Here is a 13,066-nt window from a genome sequence, read left to right as displayed (position 1 = left end):
GTTTTCGTATGATTAATGTTTCTCATTATAACATAAGATATCATAATCTTCCAATTAGTTTAGCTTTTAGCTCGTTATTCTTACATTTAGAAGATACCAATAGCAGACCTTCAGTAACACGAACAACAAATACGTCTTCCATCTTATTCATACGAGTAGTCTTATAACATCTTACTCATATGATTAGTTTTGCAGCTGAGGGTTTTTTTCTGTATTTTTTTACTCATAATCTTACGAGTATTTTACTTTCGCTTATTTATGCACTAATTACTCTTCGTTTTAAATTATAAATTATAATGTTTCACATCATTAAAGCCACTCTTGGTCCCAGGAAGTGTAACTATTCTTTTTCGCATAAATATATCCGGTGCTAGGTACTACCACAAAAAAGAAAGTTTGTTTTGTTTTACGACTCTACTAGAGCACATTAACATATTAATCGTTGGCTATTGGATGTCAAATATTTGGTAATACTGACATATAATTTTAGAGAGGAAACCCGCTAAAAACATCTTTTATATGCATCATCCCACAGACAGGATAGCATATATCATGGCCTTTGATATACCAGTCGTGGTATACTGGTTGGAACGATAAATATGCCAATGGGCCTACTGACGGGAATCGATCCCAAACCGACTGCGCATCAAGTGAGCGCTTTACCACTGGGCTACGTCCCGCCTCCCACCCTACCCCTACCACAAACACGAAGACGATCAGAAACACATTGTGCTTGCCAAAATTAATCATTAGTCTCTTTAGACTGTCGCGAGTTTGCTGTCATTGTAAGATGTTTTTTACCAATAAAAACGTTTATCATCCATTAAAGATTTTTGCACTTGATAAAAGTATAAAAATCCTCGGTAAGCCTCGGATTTCATACTTTTATCAACTTGTGCTGATAAATAGAGGAGATTTCATGTTTTTTGTCAAATATGATTTATATCTCATCGAGTGAAGTTTGCAATCATATCTCACGAGTCGCGCTTGCGCGACGAGTGTGATATGACTGCAAACTTCACGTCTGTTAGTCAGCAACATCTTAACAATGACAACAAACTCAGCAACTTCACAGTAACTGTGGACATTACTTTGAAAGCATCATCGTTATTTCTTTGAGTGTCAATTTTATAACGAGTAAAGACAAAACAAATTTACATCTCTAAACAGAACATCTCAAAACAGTTTTGAACCTGTTAATCTTCAATTGATTAAACGGTCGAGATACAGACAGACAGATAGTTTATTCAAGTATCACCTCATTACAACGGAATAAAATTTAGCATATAAATACAAGCAATATAAATTATAAAATTGTAATGAGCCACTCTAAACTGAGGATCTAAAATTATTTAAAAGACGAATAAAGTAAAGACTCAAAATACTACTGGTACAGTTAAAACAATGGCAGCACAAATAAAGCAATAAGATATATAGGCTAGTTAAAATATTATATATAAATCATCTCATAGTATATAAAAGGGATTTTCAGTATTTGAAAATGCTATTGCAGGTTTTGGCAGCTAAGATACATATATCGGAACAGGACAAGATAAACACAACTTCTGCGTTTACAGGGACAGACCCTAGTTTCAGCCCACGAAAATGCATATTACGTGTAGTTAATCTACAAACCTGTAAACACATTTGGGTAAAGTTACAACTGAGTGAAACATGAATCTGTGACTTTGAAATTGTGAAACACCTTCTAAAAATAGACTAAAACTCGACTGTTGCCTCTCAGACGCACGTGCGTTTTTAAAACTTCGTGAAAATCATTTATGTGATATTAAAAACACCAGGATGACCAAAAACACTTCAAATGTACGGAAATGGAAAATCTAAACAATAAAATCTAAGCAAAGTATGATTTCAGTTATCAAAAACGACTCTAATAGTAGAAAATATGCCTTAGTATTTAAAAACTAGGATATGTCCCTTTAATGTTGATACCAATAAAGTAAAATTTGGGCATGTGCACACATTTTTATACATTTAAACAGACACAACGATCTGACTAAGAAAACTGTATCTCGTGGTGCGGAATCGTTTCTTTGTTGTTAATTTTACTATTGTTATTACTTACCATTTGGGCTGTGCGAGAAGATAAAATGTTAATAATAAAATAATGTTAAACCATCGATTACTTCTATTTCTTTTCTTTTTCTGTCCTTCACAAACATTTTCACAAACGTTTACTTTTATTTATTTATTTTATTTTATTTATTTTATTTATTTATTTATTGAAAGTTGCAGTCGCCATTGTTGTACAATTTAATGTTTGTAATGAGGAGAGGGCCTCGTAAGTTGATATAACTTGAGCCCAGTCATTTTGTATATATATCAATAAAAAGAAAGAAATGTTTTATTTAACGACGCACTCAACACATTTTATTTACGGTTATATGGCGTCAGACATATGGTTAAGGACCACACAGATTTTGAGAGAAAACCCGCTGTCGCCACTACATGGGCTACTCTTTCCGATTAGCAGCAAGGGATCTTTTATTTGCGCTTCCCACAGGCAGGATAGCACAAACCATGGCCTTTGTTGAACCAGTTATGGATCACTGGTCGGTGCAAGTGGTTTACAACTACCCATTGAGCCTTGCGGAGCACTCACTCAGGGTTTGAAGTCGGTATCTGGATTAAAAATCCCATGCCTCGACTGGGATCCGAACCCAGTACCTACCAGCCTGTAGACCGATGACCTAACCACTACGCCACCGAGGTCGGTATATATATGCAATAAAATATGTTTTCAATCAAATCAATCAAACAAACATAGGACAGTCTCACTTTAAGGATTCTCGTTCCAGCCAGTGCACCACGACTGGTATATCAAAGGCCGTGGTATGTACTACCCTGTCTGTGGGATGTTGCATATAAAGATCCCTTGCTGCTAATCGAAAAAAGTAGCCCATGAATCGGCGACAGCGGGTTTCCTCCCTCAATATCTTTGTGGTCCTTAACCATATGTCTGACGCCATATAACCGTAAATAAAATGTGTTGAGTGCGTCGTTAAATAAAACATTTCCTTCCCCTTTAAGGAAAACAGTTTACACTGCTTAACAACAAGGGTGATTTCCTTTTTACCTGATATAATACAGTATACATATTAATTATGTAGCTATTATAGTTAGCTTATAATTACTTCCGTATTCATCGTGTGTAAGGGAGAGGCTCTGTTACAGGCTGTTGCTTGTTGGCCAATCCTGATAAGTATTACTAGTATAGTGATAGTAAAATAGGGTTTAAACTAATAGTTTTCCAGTTACACATGTATAACTATTACTATGTCTTAAGTTAATTTGGAATAATTATTTTAAAGGCTGTTTCCCCTTCTTCTCTCAACTCGGCTACCGGCAAAGTCGGAGATTGCGACCAGGGTGCACGTTAATACTATAGTGTGTTTCGCAATAATCGTAATTCAAGGCTAATACGGAATAAAATTTACCAAAAATTAAATTTTATTTAAAAATCACCATAAACTTGTTGTGGTACCATTTTGTTGTTGTAGACAAAATATCAGATAAGCGCTATTTGGAGGGCACAATATTTCACGCGAACCGTTGTTCCGTTCGCATAACGTGAATCATTATTTCACCAAGAATCAAACAAATAGTTCATATCTATGTATGTGTGTGTGTGTGTATATGTGTATATGTGTTTGTGTGTGTGTGTGTGTGCGTGCGCGTGTGTGCATGTGCGTGTGTGTGTGTGTGTGTGTGTGTGTTTCTTAAACTTAAATTGTCAGCTGCTAATACTGTCATCAGAATGTAAATGATTACTACAATTGATATGATTGAACTTGGCCCAGTGGGGGCCGGGACGTAGCCCAGTAGTAAAGCGCTCGATTGATGCGCGGTCGGTTTATCAAAGGCCGTGGTATGTGCTATCCTGTCTGTGAGATGGTGCATATAAAAGATCCCTTGCTACTAATGGAAAAAATGTAGCGGGTTTCTTCTCTATGACTGTCAAAATGACCATATGTTTAACATCCAATAGCCGATGATTAATAAATCAATGTGCTATAGTGGTGTCGTTAAACACAAAACAAACTTTTTAACTTGGCCCAGTGGTAAAATCACGTAAACTGACTACCGGTTACCTGAGAATTTGAAATATTGTCCCCTGCAAATTATTTGCATGTTTTAAATATTTAGTTAAAACTATATTTATGTCTTGAATATGTGCATAGTCCGATTTCTTAACACATGTGTGTGGGGTGTGCTTGCGTACGTGAAGCGATGAATTAGATTACTTGTGCCTAATTATTTTATGCAACAAAATGTATTTTAATCAGTTTTAATTTAGTCGATAGAGGTGATTTGGTCGAAGGATCGAACCTCCTAGGGGGATTCATTCTCTGAATTGATTTTTGCCAAAAGTTGTGGTATGTGTTGTCCTGTCTATTGGAAATTGCATATAAAAGATTCCTTGCTGCTAATGGAAATATGTAGCGAGTTTCCTCTGAAGGCTACGAGTCAAAATCCAACGATTGAATCTTAATAGTCGGTGATTAATTAATCAATGTGCTTTAGTGGTGCTGTTAAGCAAAATAAACTTTAAACGTTCACAGTGAGATAGTTATATGACACAATGTTTTAGACAATAGTGTAGACTGATCACAACAGCGATAACAACAACAACAACAACAACAACAACAATAATAATAATAATAAATTAATCAAATAAACAAAACAACAACAACGGTGCTGTCATCTAGGTTGGTCCTTTCAGTTAACATATTTTATATGCGTTTTAACAAGATGGAACATTCTGTATTATTTTTACGTTGAGTACATTTTGGAACTGGGACGGGAGGGAACTCACTAAAAGGCACTATCCAGAGTTTGAAGCCACTGTGACATATATGTATTCGGCTAATTATAGCTTAGTTACAGATACAATATTTTCTTTCTTAGAATGAATATATGTATAATATTCAATACATTTCAATTGAGCTTACTGTTTGTGGAAGTCAAGGTGAATTTTTGCCTAAATTATCTTCGTATGTTTTCATTAAACCACCAAACAAAATGCAGGGAATCCCGATTTACTGATAAAACGCCTGCTTTATATTTTACTTTTTTGTTAGAGTTTTATTACGCAGATATATTACATTGTGAATAAAACAATCTTTACCAAAGGCTACAAATTCAGTATAGACTAGTTAAAACTGTTGGAAAGAAAGAAAGAAATGTTTTATTTAACGACGCACATTTTATTTACGATTATATGGCGTCAGACATATGGTTATGGACCACACATATATTGAGAAAGGAAACCCGCTGTCGCCAATTCATGGGCTACTCTTTTCGATTAGCAGCAAGGGATCTTTTATATGCACCATCCCACAGACAGGGTAGTACATACCACGGCCTTTGATATACCAGTTGTGGTGCACTAACTGGAACGAGAAATAGCCCAATGGACCCACCGACGGGGATCGATCCCAGACCGACCGCGCATCGAGCGAGCGCTTTACCACTGGGCTACGTCCTGCCTTTAGTTAAAACCTTTGGATGCGCATTTGAAACTTTGTTTGTGGATATAGCTGTTTTAAATCATGCTACAATAAGAATAACGAGAGTACTACTAAAGCAATACATATTCCCTATTGGGTCTAACACATTTTGTTTGTTTTGTTTAACGATACCACTACAGCACATTGATTTTTAAATATCGGCTATTGGATGTCAAACATTTGGTAATTCTGACATACAGTTTTAGAGAGGAATCCCGCTACGTTTTCCATCCCACAGACAGGATATCACATACCACGGCCTTTGATATACCAGTCGTGGTGCAATGGCTACGACGTCGCATCTCCTAAATTCAAGGGCCGTACATCTCACAAAAATGGAACAATTCCCATGATAAAACTATGCACAAAATTTCAACTCAATATCCGAAAAACTATATATGTTGGATATTTATTGGATAGACGGACAGACGAACTGACAGACAAACGGATGAAGACAAATCCTTTAGTCCCTTCCAGTTGAATCGGAAGTGGACTCTAACAATACTTGTAGCTGTATTGTAGCTAAAGACAAACGACTGCGAGTCTATTAATATCGCACAAAGCACACATGCGGTCAAGCTTCGACACGTGTTTCAACGATTATAGTTTTTTATGGTTCATCGTTAATTTATGAAGATTCCATACTTCGCGATTTGATGCTTCTTGTTCACTCTTATTTCATATGTTTGCAAATCTTGGGGGAGTTCGAGTAACACTATTTTTTACCACACTCGCCCGGGGAATACTGTAACATTTGTTATGCAGTAGTGTAATATATTGTGTATTGTGTACCGCGCAATATGGCGAAGACTCGCGCAACGTGTCATCGACCAAACAAATATGAATCGAACGATTACGTGGTGACAGTTAAAACAGAAAGAAAGAAAGAAATGTTTTATTTAACGACGCACTCAACACATTTTATTTACGATTATATGGCGTCAGACATATGGTTAAGGACCACACAGATAATGAGAGAGGAAACTCGCTGTCGCCACTTCATGGGCTACTCTTTTCATTTAGCAGCAAGGGATCTTTTATATGCACCATCCCACAGACAGGGTAGTACATACCACGGTCTTTGATATACCAGTCGTGGTGCACTGGCTGGAACGAGAAATAGCGCAATGGGGCCACCGACGGGGATTGATCTCACACCGATCGCGCATCAAGTGAGCGCTGTACCACTGGGCTACGTTCTGCCCCCAGTGACTGGAACAAGACATATCTTATCGAGTCTACCGAAGTGGGGGTGGGGGTGGGGGTGGAGGTCCTATAAACATTTGCATACGGTCTCTGCGGCACAATGTTTCAACCCTCTCTTCACCAAGTAACATCATATGTTTAATTAATTAATTTGTGATAAAAACAATAATTAATTTGCATATAAATAGGAAATTATTACATATTCAAAAGTTATTCAACAGAATGAACGAGTGTGATAATAGAAAACAAATAGGCAGACAGATAACAGAGATAGAAAGAAAAACAGGAATTCGTTTAATGAGACACCTCAGCTCATATTAAACTATGAATATTTGGCGTCTAACGTATGGCTATTTAAACATATCATTTCAAGGGCAACATATCACTGAAAGAAGAAACCTGCTCGTCATACAGACTACCTCTACTTCATAGCAGGCCACCTCAAGCGAGCTCTTTTACCACTCACGTGCCTCGTTACACGCACTTATGTGAACTCAATTTGTGGTGGTTTTGTGCGAACGCAGTGGACCAAGTTGATTTTCGTAGCTATTGCGTGAACTCAGTCTGTAGCGAATGTTGTAACAGATCTCTCTCTCTCTCTCTCTCTCTCTCTCTCTCTCTCTCTCTCTCTCTCTAAATTCGTATTTACAAGGTATAGTTGTGGTTGTAAAATTTATCGGATGATTGTTCACCCCTGTGGAGACTACAGGTGGAGTAATAAGTTGCTAATATAACTACATGTAATTCATTTGCTTTTGATTGAAACCATAATTTATTGCATAAACAACAAACGGATTGGGCAGATTTGCTAACGTAGTAGACCCTCTACTATATATATTAATAATGGCGACAATTACATAAATGTAATAGTAATGTATACAAATATGTATATATAAAATTTATATACAAATTTATTTTGATAACAATAAAATTGGGGAAAAGAAGATAATAATAATATTATTATATAAAACAGGATAATAATATTATATAAACTAGAGATAAATGAAAACAAGCTAAGATAGTACATGTGCTGTCAAACCATTACTCTTTTGTATCAAAACGACGTGTTTGTTTAATATATTTTTGGACACAAATAGTTTTAATTTTATTATTGAGATCACTAAAGATATTTCGTCTATATGAAAGACAAAACCGTATTCCGATATCAAAATCGTATCTGCATAAGACAGAGTCGAAAGGACGTTATGTAAAGTCGTGATTGCGTCCATGCAATGATCCACTATCAGTAGCTGGAGTGCCCTCTAGCGTTATTCTATTATATGTGAGAAATATACTAAACTAACGCTAGAGGACACTCGAGCTACCTATCGGGTGCTCGTCCTTAGGAGGACCGCCACTTCCCAGGCGATGTGTAACAGGATGTTTCATCCCTCCTGCAATACCCGTAGGAGGTCTGCCACTCACAAGTCTGCCTTAGAAAACACAAACTTGCACAGGATAGAGTACGATGGAATATATACTGCTGTGATGACATGCACTCATGGATCACTGTAGCAGTAGTAAATTTACAGGTTGTACATGTAACAGAACATAACTTTATTTCTCTCAGATCACCAAACGGTGATACACTGAGGTGGTTTACAGACATATATATTGACAGCTGCTGTGTACTATTAACAATTTATGTTATATAATAATTAATTATGGTATATAACAATAGCAATAATACATAAATGGGTATAATTATTATATAAGAATAATTTTAAAGACAGCAGTGTACTATAGACGTGATACATATAATATAATATAATAATACACTGGATATAATTATATAATATACATGTTTTTAAAAACGGTGTAATTACACCGAAGAACGCACATAATTTATTTGTAGTTGATAACTTCGTAGAATTAAATAGCTAATAAAATTTGAAGGTGTTGCGTCTGTTGTAGTATTATCTGTTTAGATATGTTGATCTTTCATTTGTAAAATAAGGACACTGGAATAAATAATGATATTCGTTACTTAAAGCAGTATTACAAAGAGGACATATTCTGTCTTGTCTTTCAATGTGTTGCCATCGGCTAGTTTCAACTGGTAAATAATGATTACTAGTCCGGAATCGAATGTAGACTGTCCATAGTTTCTCCGGTAAATGAAAAAGATATTTTTGGCATGAATGTGTTGATTTGAATATTCTATAGGAAATACATTTTGGATAGCTATTTAAATTATCGTTCCATGCTTGTCTGTATTGATATTTTAACCTTTGAGATACAATATGAATGAACGAATGAATGAATGAATGAATATTTAACGACACCCCAGCACGAAAAATACATCGGCTATTGGTTGTCAAATTATGCAATATGAACGAATGCATTCTTGTTTATATTTTTTATTCAACCAATAATTGCCAATATCTAATTTGTTTAAAGTATCTACTATATCAGTTAACCACATATTTATATCCATGCTTGGCAGTTTTGCATAGCATAATTTTATATAATGTTGCGGATATTTTAGAAGCTTTCCCAAAGAGGCCCAAAAACTGAGCTTCAAAGAACCTGCTTTAGTTGCTCATATTTTTTACATTGAAAGAAATAGTGAATATTGTATTTGAGTTTAGTGCGGTACATGTAATATCTTGATCGGCTTGATGTTTCGGAGGGGGGGGGGGGCAGGGGAGGTATTGAAATATAAAATGAACGTCAGTGTACTTTTGAATACCGTAGGTACCCTTTTTTTTTAAAGTAGCACGCTATCGTTGAATACTGTAGATGTCATATTTTAATATTACACCCTTTCCCTAAAAACAAAAAAGTAAAGTTTGTTTTATTTAACGACGCCACTAGAGCACATTGATTTTTAATCTTATCATCGGCTATTGGACGTCAAACATATGGTCATTCTGACATTGTTTTTAGAGGAAACATAGGCTACTCTTTTTTTACGACAGGCAGCAAGGGATCTTTTATTTGCGCTTCCCACAGGCAGGATAGCACAAACCATGGCCTTTGTTGAACCAGTTATGGATCACTGGTCGGTGTAAGTGGTTTACACCTACCCATTGAGCCTTGCGGAGCACTCACTCAGGGTTTGGAGTCGGTATCTGGATTAAAAATCCCATGCCTCGACTGGGATCCAAACCCAGTACCTACCAGCCTGAAGACCGATGGCCTGCCACGACGCCACCGAGGCCGGTCTCCCTAGAAACAATTTTGTATCAGTCCCTGTATTGTATAAGGTGTAAGTTCCATTTGTTCATAATCCATATGCTCCCAAAACATGCATTTAACGTCAATACATAACTTACCCAAAGCATTTAACAACAATAAAGTGCGTTGACACAAATATTCAATAACCATAATCAAAGAATGATGCGGACCCAAAAATATGCAATATCAATAATAAAAGGATGTTGCGCCCCCCCAAAAAAAAAATTAAAAAAAAAAATAATAAAAAAATAAAAAATAAAATAATAATAATAAAAGTAAAAAGTAAATAAACATAAAAGATCTACAGATGAATCACTTGTTCCAACATTTTATCATTATAGTAATCAGAATCGTAATAATAACGGCTTTACCCGTGTCGGATTCATTAATAATTGTTTCTCTACCTTATAACTTGAGAATAGATAATAGAATATCTTATATTCATGTAATGATATCCAGGACATTCAGTATATTTTTGGACATATTCTATCGCGCATCTGTTTGTTTCTTCTTCTTTTTTCTTCTTTTTTAAAATTATTTATTTCATGAATTGCCACATTTACAGATCACATTATACATTCATGTGGCTTGGTTATACAGCGGATTAATACTTACATGGATATATTACAATAATAATAATAATAACAATAATAATAATAATAATAATATATGAAAACAAAGACATATTCCGGCGTTTCTTGAATTTTTATAAAATACACTAGCCATGGTCATAGCTAAAGTTTGTTTTGTTTAAAGACACCACTAGAGAACATTGATTTATCGGTTATTGAATGTCAAACATTTGGTAATTTTGACATATAGTCTTAAAGAGAAAACCCTCTACATTTTTCTATTACCAGCAAGGGATCTTTTATATGCACCATCTCACAGACAGGATAGCACATACCACGGCATTTTATATACCAGTCGTGGTGCACTGGCTGGAACGTGAAATAGCCCAATGGGCCCACCGACGGGACTAGCCATGGGATCAGTGATTTTAAAACTTGACTAGCCACGACTGGTCCAACCGGAGGAGACTATATGTTTCATTTTCGTTCTTCCGTCCGTCCGTCCATCCGTCCGGCTGTCTGACTATCCGCCCGTCCGTCTGTCCCACATTATGTTTTCCGGATGGTTTGTTTTAAGAATGCCTTGAGATATTGAGCTGAAATTGTGTGTATAGCGTTATCATATACTGTTACAGATCATGGCGATTTATCCATTTTTGACGGAATTTTGAACTTAGGAGATGTGAAAAATTTGTTTGCCGGACTTTTTTTCAGAAGGCCTTGAGATATTGACCCGAAATTTTCTGTATAGCTTTGTCGTGTATTGTTACAGATCACAATTGACTTTCATGGCGATTTTTGACATCTAATGGCCGGTGATTAATAAATCAATGTGCTCTAGTGGTGTCGTTAAACAAAACAAACTTTTTCATGACGATTTACCCATTTTTAAAGGGGTTATGGGCTTTGAACTTGGAGGTGAGATATTGAGCTGAAATTTTGTGTATAGCTTTAACATGTACTGTTATAGATCAAGTTTGACTTTTATGGCAATTACCCTATTTTCGATGGAGTTGTGGCCCTTGAACTTAAGAGATATGAACATTTGTTTTCCTGACTTTTCTTTTGCAATGACTGAAGATAGTGAGATGAACTTTTGTATATAGCTTTATCATGTACTGTTACTGGCCAACTTTAACTTTCATAGCAGTACTCTCAGAATGTTTGTTTTCACTAGCCATCGGGCATGGCAATAGTAGTTATTTACTAACCCTACATTGAATATCAATAGCCATGGGAGTGGGGCTACCATAATCGAAAATCCCTGCATATTCATATATATACAAACAATTATATGACATATATTTATAAATTTACATAATATGTACACACCAACAAGTCATAGTCATATAGTGATGATTTGCATTTGGACAATTCATAAAAAAGGGGGACAGAAAAAGGTTAGAACTGTCAACTTGCTTGATGACAGATTTATTATCTTTGCGTCAGTTGTCTGGTGATATGTTTGTTTTGAATTATTTTATGTTGTATGTAACGACCTGACTACTGGTCTTCATCTGGAAAAACACCCAGACGTTTGTCCCACTGAAAACGCCTTTTTCATACTATGAAATGTACTACAAGTTATTTATTTCTGAGCTGATTGTTTTCTAAATTGCACACAAAAATAATATTTTTTTTATTATTATCATTTCTTCTTATTTCAAATCAAACTGAAATTATTTACAAAACACCCCCCCCCCAAAAAAAACCCAATCCCCCCCCCCCCAAAAAAAAAAATAATTGTATTGGGATGGAACGGATTATAGGTTCATATGTTGAATGTAATGGTGTTTCTCTTTTACTAACTCTCTGTCACAATCCATGTAATTCATGTAAGTATGTTGTGCCCTAGTGGTATGTACTTGTTGGGTAGATCTGTTAGTAACTGCTGCATATTTGGAGATTTTAAACATATATATTGTTACCGTTCTTGGTGTGAGGTAGCGTTTGGTCTTTGTTTTAATCTTCTGTTGCAGGTATTTATATTGTATCTATTGTAGTATGACGGTTTTAGTTGGTTTCGTCTGTTACAAAACTCCTGACTCTCCAAACCTTGTGCTTCTCTCAGACTTCAAAAACAAAAAACGTTCATAAGTGCGTGAATCGGGAATATGTTGAATTTCCGTCTGCTACAGGTGACTGACTCTAAGATGTCTAGACATTCGGCATGCCGTATTTGTATTGGTTCTTTATGTAAAGTCCTATTTCTGAGGTTTGATGTCTGGTCCACGTATAAAGTTCAGAACATTTTGTATAGATCACAATATGCATGTATAAATAGCATAATTCACCTTGCGGTTCATATTCGATTTAGCAGTCCAAGGTTTTCATTTTTTTAACTGAAATAGGCGAGAAGATTCCTGTTTTGTAAAAACAACATTATACAATGTATACATTATAGGCTGCAAAAACTGTGTACCACCTGGGTCTTTAACATACAAATGCATGCAAATAATTGGAATAATAATCTGTGTGGCTACAAAAGATTTAAATTTGCTAATAATAGGTGTGAGAAAGATTGTTTAAATTTACAAAATTCCTTGTTGTGCAGCACATACTACAGTTTTAAAAAAC

Source organism: Gigantopelta aegis, chromosome 4, assembly GCF_016097555.1.
Source record: "Gigantopelta aegis isolate Gae_Host chromosome 4, Gae_host_genome, whole genome shotgun sequence".
NCBI lineage: Eukaryota > Metazoa > Mollusca > Gastropoda > Neomphalida > Peltospiridae > Gigantopelta > Gigantopelta aegis.
This window is presented reverse-complemented; position numbering follows the sequence as displayed.